This window comes from Babylonia areolata, chromosome 23 (genome assembly GCF_041734735.1).
Source record: "Babylonia areolata isolate BAREFJ2019XMU chromosome 23, ASM4173473v1, whole genome shotgun sequence".
In the NCBI taxonomy this organism is placed as follows: Eukaryota; Metazoa; Mollusca; class Gastropoda; order Neogastropoda; family Buccinidae; genus Babylonia; species Babylonia areolata.
This window is the reverse complement of record NC_134898.1, coordinates 8,342,783-8,353,903: the sequence shown is the minus strand read 5'-3', so window position 1 is coordinate 8,353,903 and position 11,121 is coordinate 8,342,783.

Sequence of the window (11,121 nt, the reverse complement as noted above, 5' to 3'; positions counted from 1 at the left end):
GAAAACAACGCTCCATCATCTGCTGCCCAGGACAGGAAGGGAAACTGGAGTCTACTGGACCCGGCTTTGACTCCACGTCACCACAGAGTAGTAACAATGTCAGTACTAAAGACGCAAGGGAAAAGGTCAGGGTTCGCCTACAAACACATCAGCCTCGATACTTAAAACGTCTGGTGAAGCTTGCTGCTTTTTTGTACAACAGCCAGATCAAAGTCCATGTAAAAATACCAGTCCTCACCCTGTGATCAATGGCACAAGAAGGCATCTTCTAAGTCGAATCTGCGACACAGCAAGAGAGAGAGAGAGCAAGCTCTAGCCAGTGACTGGCCAGGTGGAGAAGTGGCCAGTGATCACCCACTCCGTCTATGTATGCAAGATAAGCGAACTGCACTGACACAAGCATGGTCCATGAAGAGAATTGGCTCAAATCCCCCTAAATTTGATTAGCATTGTGTTTGTTACAAGGTGTTCAGTGATAGATTTCTAAATGATTCCTAACCGATTTACATCAGACAGGTCGCAAAAGAAACAGCTCAACACCTACTTTCTAATGAGTATAAAATGAAGTGTTGATTATTTAAGATAAATTTTTTAATCTTAATTTAAGTCACCTGAAAAGGGTCTGTTTTAGCGAGCTCATCGCGGAAAATTACAAACTGCGTTAAATGAATCTAACGTAGGCAAACACAAATGGTATGGATTTAAAGATGGAATTGCGATGATTCTGCCAGTATATAATACTTGCAGTTTACTGATCTGACAAAAGAGATATTTGGTAGAATACGGGTTGTCAGAAGCACAAGTTTCAGCTCACCCAATGGTGAAAACTAGTTGTGGAGTGGTTGTGTGATGAGAAGGACAAAATGACGTAAGCTTAGCGTCAGTTGAAATCTTTAGACTGACGAACGATTAAACTGAACTCAAGCTTGCTTCTAACTGATTAAAGTGTGTGTGTAGCACAACAAATATGATATTGCAGCAAACAATACAGAGACTTTATTTAATAGATGTTTAGAGAATAGGTTTAGAATGGGCTTTGCATTCAAACCGGGAATGGCGTCACACATTCTGCACGAGCCGTTGGAGACCAGCAGTTAGTTGCCTAAAAGGTGTCTGCTACAGCTCAGCTTTCAGCTTGTGCTGTGAGTTGAGCCACTGTCATCTGTAGTCAGCTGAGCACTTGGCTACAAGTATAAAAGATTTTTTTTAAACGCCATAATATTACTGGGGGGCAGTGACTCACTTGAGCTTCTCTGTAATTCCGAAACAGACAGCAGGGAGTGAAGGCTGCCTCTTCTAATCTTCTATCCTTTGATGCAGTAGGAACAAAAGCACTTGTAATGGTTTTGCTTGTATGTGCCTGATGAGTGCAGTAATTCATTCCGGTGATTTCGAGTTGTAATACCTATTTTTCACCCCTAATGATCGGTCCTGTGGTTTGGATTGTGAAACAGTGGGTGTTTCTCTTGCATGCATGATACGTCTCTCAGCATTGATACATGCTTTACTTCGTGCCAATGATGCTCTTTTCCATTTACTCACACACATGGTTAAAAGCGTCGCAGTGGGCTTCCTTGTCTCTTCTTCCATGTTAATCCACATGCCTCAGAATGAAGTTCCTTCTGAAATATTTTGTGGCAGTGTGCTTCCCGTACCACAAGATCTGTCATGTATTTGAAGCAGACAATCACAATTCCTTTGGTTAGAGAAGCTGTATCTGTGATCGAGTCTTCAGCAATTTTGTCACACTTTTACCCATTTTGAAACTGGGTTCCATTTCCTCGCTTTGTCACACATGATGCAGCAATCTCTTGGGGGAAAACATTCAGTGCAAGTTGTATTTTTTCCTGCGAGTTGATGGTCTGGCTGTGGTATCATCCTTCTCTTTGGCTTCCTGTCCTTATGTCAGCATTTTACTGTTTGCATTTAAGAACATGTCTGACAATTTTAAAGTGAAACGCGAACAATGCATCATCTAGTCTGCAAACTTTGTGAAACCTTCAAAATGTGTACGGGTTTTGTGGACACATCAAATTTCATATTTGTCAGTCTGAGCCTTGCTTTGTTCGGTCACTTATCATATGTATGTCTCGAAGTTGTTTTTGTTGTGAATGGTGCAGAATTGGTGTGTCCACGTTTCTAAATTTTATGTTTAATACAAAGAAAATGAGCTGTGTTCATTATTGTGGTACTGCGGCGTTGCAGCCAGGTATGCCCCAGAATTAATATATATAGTATTAAGAAGGAAAAGCGACCAACATATATATATATATATATATATATATATATATATATATATATATATATATATATATATATATATATATATATATATATATATATACTCCCCCTGCATTCAACGCACGAATAAGCCCCTGTAAGATTGATAAAGTGTGATTTCTTTCTATATAAAAAAAAATGCATCGCAAAAAGAAAAGAAAAAGCACCCCACTTCATTTACATTGTGGCCCTTGCGGTCGGCTAGGACATAAACCATGTAAATCAGACTTATTCAATGCAATACTACGTATGCAATACTACGTATTATAACACAAATTTATTCTAATATAGTGCCTAAGTATGCCAGCTGTTACATCACGCTGATAAAGAAATCCTTCACCCAGTAACCTTAACCTGGTTGCTGGTGTTTGAGCATTTTCAGTACGCCGAAGTATTTGATCACAAGCTGTGTACCTTGTGAGTGGAGAGAGTTACCACTCTTTACTATTTGTTAATCATTTCATCTCCATGCCTAATTGTTTGTTCATTTCCAATTGAGAGGCCGCCGAGGCAACAATGTGTTTGTTCTGTATTGTCCATCTGTTCTGTGTGGCGTTGCTTGTTCAGGATTGAAGAGGCTGTGCCAGTCTTGAATAAAAGCTTATTTGTGTTTGCACATTTCTTCTGTCTTTGCTGCTGTGTGCGTGTGTTGGATGGTCGGTGTAGGGACGGGCCCGGCGCTTCCTCTTTGAGGAAGTGTCTGGGTTTGTTCCAATGTACCTTTTATTTACCTGTGTGCTAGCTGAATCGGTAGCGTAAGCACGCACTGGCTTGAAGTTGTGTACTTGACCTTGTGAGTGGAGAGAGTTACCACTCTTTACTATTTGTTAATCATTTCATCTACTGCCTAATTGCTTGTTCATATGTCCAGATACTTCGAAAGAAGGAGTTGATGTTCTATAATATAAGAAATCGGGACTGTTTCTCAAGGTCTACCGGAACAGCGTCCTCCATGTACAGAAAAGCCCCGCTAGAGTGTGGCGTCCTTTTAGCCCAGTTTAATTATTAGCCCTTGACAAAATAAGGTCTGGTTCCCTTCTGCTACCAAAGATGCTGTTAGCGACGCGCCAAAGCCAATGCGTCTGACCGACCGGGTTTCCCACGGCACCAAACGTGGTAAACGGACTTGATCTTTCACACATGTGCTCCCCTACCATTCGGTGCCCGCAAAAGTACTGACATAATTGTGAAAATGGACATGTACAAAGAAAAAACACAAAAACAAATACTATATACGCCCTGTGAGGGTGTACAATAGATTAGAACCATATCTACAGCAATGCAAAATGTATAAATACAGAAGAGAAAGGGGTAAACTCAGAATAAGTGTTCATGATTTATACATAGAAAATGGATGGCACAACAAAACACCAGTCTAGAAATGATATTGCAAGGCTGAGGATGAAATTAATTCTTCTCATGCAACCCCCTCCCCCATCTACCATGCGCACATATACACATATGTTTTTTTCCTTGACATATACCACTATACAGTATAAATATTTTAAACAAAAGAAAGGAAAACACATGCGAGAAATGGTTTCATATATTGTGTTCTATCATCGGGTTTTAAAAAAGCCCGAAAAATTTACCGATTTATTATTTTCTAGGTCAATGGAAGACAGAGGTATAACATTTTGCGATGAAAGACGTCTGCAGAGGTACCCGACTTGAAGGAAAAGCCTTTCAGTCTAAAGATCCCTTGTGTGTGTGTGTGTGTGTGTGTGTGTGTGTGTGTGAGAGAGAGAGAGAGAGAGAGAGAGAGAGAGAGAGAGAGAGAGAGAAGGAGGCAGAGAGTTTTTAAGCCGTTGTCAGAGGAAGCAGAAGACAAGAGAGGGGTTTGAGGGGACTGGAGAGGACTGGAGTCGGCAAACGAGTGCAAGTAGCTGTGAAGAGGTTTTCCCTGGCTGCAGCACTACGACTGCTCTCACTGCTTTTGAAGTGGTTCTTGTACCCAGCTCGTTGTGTGTGTGTGTGTGAGAGAGAGAGAGAGAGAGGGAGAGCGAGAGAGAGAGACACTGTCACTGACACTGACACTAATTTATTGAACAGGCCACAGCCCCTTTCAATAGGGGTTCACAGTCGACAGATATATTACTATTTAAACGAGAGGAAAAACAAACAAAAATCAAATTCAAAACTAAACCCATACGTGAGTAATTAGCAAAATCATGGATAGAATTCTTTCCGTAATACCTAGATTAACCAGTTTCTTTAATTCGCTGCTTCAAATTTGTATATTTTGGTCTGAGTTTAAAGGCATAAAAAAAGAAAATTCGCAATATCTATAAGGCTTTTGCATCCATCATTCCATTTCGAAATGTTTGTGATGCAATTACCTCGTTAAACAAATCTGCTTTGTCAGTTTGCCACACAATCCTTTCAGTTTTCTGTATCGGTCTTGTAACGTTTTGGTCAGTACTGATTTGGCATTTGCAATACATCTCAACTGGCATGTGGTTAGATACTATTTTTTCACCCACTCTTATACTATCAACCATATTGGAGAAATCAACATCAGTAAAAAAAACAAAACAAAAAAAACAACAACAAAAACACACTATGACCATGATCAGACAGATATGTCAACTTTTCCTCCCTGTTCCCTGGAACAGAACCATTCAATATGACAAGTCCATAGCAAGTTCAAGGAGCTGTCATCCAAAACTGTTCATTTGCTTGTCCCGAGATCTTCGACTTGATTCCCATATTCTTGGTGAAGAATATCTGTTTCATTTTCGCTGTTCTGGAGAAAGTTTACATTTGCTTGAAAATCAGATGATCGTGCATTAAAATCACCATTAAGAATCAGGAACACATCATGATAAATGTTTGTGAGCTCATTAAAACATATGTCAATATCTGCAATATAACAGTTACTTTGGGTCTGGTCATAGAAAGGACTGCCCGGTGGAAGCACATAAGTAGCTAAATATAAAACATCCCTATCACATCCGAAAAGATTCTTTGCCAGTTTCAGTACAGTTTCATTACTCAAAGAGGCGTCACTGCGTTCGGACAAATCCATATACGCTACACCACATCTGCCAAGCAGATGCCTGACCAGCAGCATAACCCAACGCGCTTAGTCAGGCCTTGAAAAAAAAAAAAAAATATATATATATATATAGAGAGAGAGAGAGAGAGATAAGCTTACATAAATAAATAAATTAATAAATAATAATTATGATATAAAAAAGTTAGTAGTAATGAAATGAAAAAAAATAGAATAAAAAAATTTTAAAAAAATAAATAAATGAATAAGACAACAATGATGATAAATAAGCAAATAAATGTAAAATATGAAGACACACATTCACACATACACCCACACATGCATAACAGATATGCACCAAACACGCAGTTTCACAGATATGAAAGCACAGTCAAATACATATACACGTACATGAGCTCCAACACACACACACACACACACACACACACACACACACACACATTACCCTGCACCTCCTCTACCCCCCTCCTCCACACACTTATTTCTAGTCTATGTATCGCAGCTTCCACGGCACACACACACACACACACACACACACACACACACACACACGTACACACACACTCACACACAAACACACACACACGCACACACACACACACACAGATGAACGCTTACTTGTACAAGCACACACACACACACTCCCACCCCCAACCCCACACACATATATACAAAGATATATATATAATATATACGTTCCAATATCCTGTTGCTCCCACAGTGTAGGCATGCATACACTCACATACCTCATCCTCTACCCCACCTCCTCCCTGCACCCCCACCTCCCCCTCACACACACACACACACACACACACATGCACAGAACTCTCCTGACACTTGTGTACACTTACACTCTCATGCATGCACAAACGCACTCAAAAACACAGACCCACACATGCACACAAACACACACGCACAGAGGTTGCCACTGATTGGCCGCAAGAGGGATGGGAAAAGATCTCTGATGCCAAGAACGTGGCGTCTAGTGTGTTGCTCAGTCTATTGTATTTGGAAAAGCCCACAGAGACTCTGTTCCGTTTTGAAGAAATTTGCGCAATGTTGGTTTGGAAATGATGCCGATATTTGTTTGATTTGCAAAGCATCGTGCTCTACCTTTCATGTTAGACTTACGGCCGCTCCCGCTCTCTGCTTTTATTTCTTTGAGGCGATCGATGGTGTGATGGCCTTGTACCTGTTCTTTTTTATATTCTTTGACTTTTCTGAGGATTTCCGATTTTCCTAGATGTAGGCCGCTCGTTGGTGTTGCGTTACCAGCAAGTCTGTCAGCTCGCTCATTTCCCTTAACTCAATTCAGTACAGTGACGTTGCAGTAATCAACGGTGATTTCTTGCACAGTTTTCTATGGATTTTTTAACCGTTACTAAAATACCACCTGACCTTCTACCCTGGTGCGATCGCTTTACTGCAGGAGATTCGAATTTTCTAAAATCCTGAAAAAGTGTTTAAGATATCAAAGTTGTGATCAACAAACGTTTCTATTAGAGCTACAGTATCAAACTTATTGATGTAATCAAGCCATTCTACATAATGTAGTTTGCTTGCTAAGTCAGCAATGTCATACAACAAAAAGGATACAAGAGAGAGAGAGAGCAAGCGAGCGAGCGAAGAAGAGGACAAGCGAACGAGAGAGAGACCATGAACCTAAGTGTGCTATATCCAACCGATATTATCATAAGAGATATGCGCGCATCCGCATCACCATGCCGTATCGACATCGACCAACAACATCACGGTGTGAAAAGCTTTCTGATGAGCGTGTCATGACCTAATTGCATTAACATTTCCATGGCGAACGTTTGACAAAACAAAGGAAAAATAGGTGACAGCGTTTCATGATTCCCTGTCATAGCTTCTGTTCTCGTGCATCACCTGAAAGGGTATGAATCCACTGGCTTCAGCATCGTTTCCAATAACACAGAGCTATAAATAGCAATTAATAGCTCAGTGACCCCTGACGCCTTCTAAGTTCAAAAGAAACCAGTTTAGCGAAGTGTTTCCTCTGTGATTTATTCTCCCTCGCGGATTTTATTTATGAATATACTTTTTTTTTTTTTTTTTTTTTTTTTTTTTTGTCGTTGTGCAGGGTTTTCGGTCTGGTTTTGACAGCCCTGATACTGCCTGTAAAATACATCATTATGTGCCAGTGACTTGATCCTGAAAACCCATGTTTATATTAACTTACGACTGGTCTGTCACTATAAGTGTTAAATGCTGAAATGGGCTGTAATTCGTTTTACTTAAAATTAAAAAAAAAAAAGCCGTTCTTTATTTGCCACAAGAGAATAACAAGTAATTTTGATCAATGAGGATAATCCATATGAGGAGAGTGCATGGATCACACTCTCACACACCATTGACACAAACACGGCAACCAGATGCAGAGTAGTGACAAGTCCAAGTTATGCGTTGCGTAACTTTAACCCTTGAAATGCAAAACCGGTTCTCAAAACAAACTGTACTGTATATGCTGATGTCAGTTTTGTATTCAATAGTGCACGCCATAGGCCCAACGCTCAATTTATCACAGATTGACAGCTGGGCCAACAGCAAAGTGAGAGGTGTATGATCAATGGTTTCTCCATTGCAGTAAGAACTCATTTACAGTTTAGTCTTTTGTGATGGACTATGACTCTCAAACTCGGAGGCGAGATTGCACTGGCTCTAAGTGCTGCAGCCCTGGGGGCTAATTGGCTTTTGGGAACCATCCGAACGCCGACTGTTTTAACTCACTCAGTACGGCCAGTCCTCTCTTCTCCTCTACACAGACCCCTCGGATGTCCAGTGGGTGTCTGAATGACCCAACCTTTAGCTTCCGTCGTCAGAATTGTGGTATTCTTTGTCAACATTCACGTCTTCAATATAAGAGCCTTCCGCTTGCAATATTTTGATGATGGTAATTGGGGTGAAACGCTGTTAACGTCGTCTCTTTCGCCGTTCGTATGGAAAGAGTTAAAACCCTCTTGGCTGAGAGAGTGGGAATGTAACTTGGGCAAGACACTCTCCACCATAATCAATTCTAGTCCAGATTGTTGGGACAGTAGTTGCCTCTTCTGCTGTTCTGATGGTCATAATCGGGCATGACTATCATACCTATGAAAGAAAAAAACTGATGTATTGTTTCTCTGATGAAAACATAAAATAGCATATTCGATGAATTTAAATAGCTGGCCATTTCGATAACTCTTGGAATAATAGATTAATAAAAACAAAAATTTTAAAAAAGCATATCACACACCCCAGTCAATGGGGCTTACTTTTGAATAGAGAAAAGACAAAAGTAATCGTTTTTTCAAAAACTGTGCCCAAAATACCCACACATTTCAAATGTGGAGAGGACATAACTGAAACAGCAGAAGAATACAAATATTTAGGGGTTATATTTCATAGAAATGGTAACTTAAGTCGAGCACAAGGTCATCTAAAAATCAAGCAAATAAGGTTCTACATGTGCTACTCAGAACATTTCGTAATACAAATATGAATATAGATATCATGTGTCAGTTATATGATACTTTGATAACGCCTATTTCAACATATGGAGCAGAAGTTTGGTTTCCATACGATGTTACAGGAGATGTATCGTTTAATTTATTGGAATCATTCAGTAATTGTCTTTTCAACAAATTTCCACATGAAAGACTTCATGTCAAGTTTTGTAAACAATTATTTGGTGTACATAAAAGAGCAATGGTTCTCCCCGTTTTAGGAGAATTAGGAAGATTCCCTATTAGCCTAAAAATAATATGTCAAGTTATTGGCTATTGGATACACATATTAGAGCTTCCTCAAAATTCACTTGTATACACAACATATAAATGCATGTATCGTCAAACAAATAAAAATGTTCAGTGGCTACTTTTCATAAGAAATGTATTGACTAGCACTGGATTAGATCATGTTTAGAAAAAAACCAGTTCACTTTTAGTGTTAAAAGATTAAAGTATGCTGTATCAAAGAAGCTTGAAAATGAATATGTTAAATTTTGGAAACCTAACAGTTCATCCAAATTAGAATTTTACAAGAACGCTGTGACAAATTATAAAATTGAACCGTAATTAAAGAATACAGCAAATACACAACACAGGAAAGCACTGGCCATGTCAGTTACACATGACTTACAAATCGAACAGGGAAGATACAAAAATACACCGAAAGAACAAAGACCGTGTGATACTTGTAACAGTTTAGAAGATGAAATTCACCTTTTAGACAATTGTGTAAAGTACAATACTTACAGATTCCTAATCGATATATGTCGTCCAAATGCAAAGCCTAGTGAATTGATCCTTCTAACAGAAATACAGCCAAGGCTGGCGAAATGTGTTGACGAATGTTTCTCTTCTTAATATGCTCATGTTTATGTTTCATTGTGTCTTATAAACTTGAAGATTTTATGACAATAAAAAGTATTCTATTCTGTTCTATTATATTCACACACACACACACACACACACACACACACACACACACACAAGATCCGATCTAAAAGTAGCCTCACTCTCATGCCAATCAGTTCGTTTCACACCTCACAAAATAACCAGCTTGTAAATCGGCAAAGGTATGGGCTTGCCGGGCAGCTGAGTGAACAGGTGACAACGGCGAGGAAAGCAGCAGGTTGATTGTGGAGGAATGCGGAGAAAAAGCACCCCGGGGATCACTGGCGTAACCGCAGACCCCAACCTTGGCAAGATCCCACAGCGTGTGACAGCCACCCGCCGTCAGCGCCGCGGGGTCCCCATTGAAGCAGGCAGGGCACAATGGCGCAATTTCCCTTCTTGTTTTTTCTTCCAAACCACTTACGATGACACTGAACCAGTCCCCGGAGTAAAAGTAAACCTGCTTTTATTCGTGGGGCGGTTGTTCGTTTCACGGAACACCAATCGTTCGGAAACATTGCTACGCGTGACACTACTCATGGTTTTACTCCTGTGTTTCATTCCTAAATGCCAACCCTCCCCTCCCCCACCCCACCCCACATACACACAGACCTTTTCAAGATTTAGGCCTGGAATTCCTCCTAGGACCATTTCAAAAGATACTGTCACTGGCCATGTTTATGTTTTAAAGAAAATGCGCACCTGGAGATACTATTGATTGAAATTTGAGACAGACTTAACCGGAACTTTTTGATCTCCCTTCTGTTATGGAAAGAAAATTCCAGAACAGTTGTGAAGACAGCGGGAGAGAGTTGGTGGGTGGAAGACGGATGAGAACCATGTGACACAAGGCAGTCTCAGTATATTATTAGATTAAATGAAAATAATAGTAATGATTAGAAGAAGATGAAGACGAAGACGAAGAAGAATGGTAATATGAATAATAACACACAATGATAATAATTATTATAGTATAGTATAGATAGTACTTATATGGCACAAACTCCCCACATAATCGGCTCGAAGCTCATCACAGGAAACAATACATTTACAATAGTGGATAATAACGTACCTCTGCAATGAAATAAATAATTAAAATATGTGTATCTGTACGCACCAAGACAATACTACAAATTGCAGATTATGAACAATCACACACAACCAGACACACACACGAGCGCGCGCGCGCACGCACACACACAATATGCCCTACACACGCACTTGCGCACACAACCAGAACGCACACACACACGCTCGCGCACACACACAGAAAACAAACACAGGCACACACACACTTTATGATGATTTCAGCAGAGGGAAAAGTGGGGTGGGTAGGAGAATGAAGACTGCAGAAAAACAGCTATACTTCATCACACCCAAAGTCCTGTTTGAGCAGTGAGTTTTCAAGGTTGCTTTTAAAGAGGACAG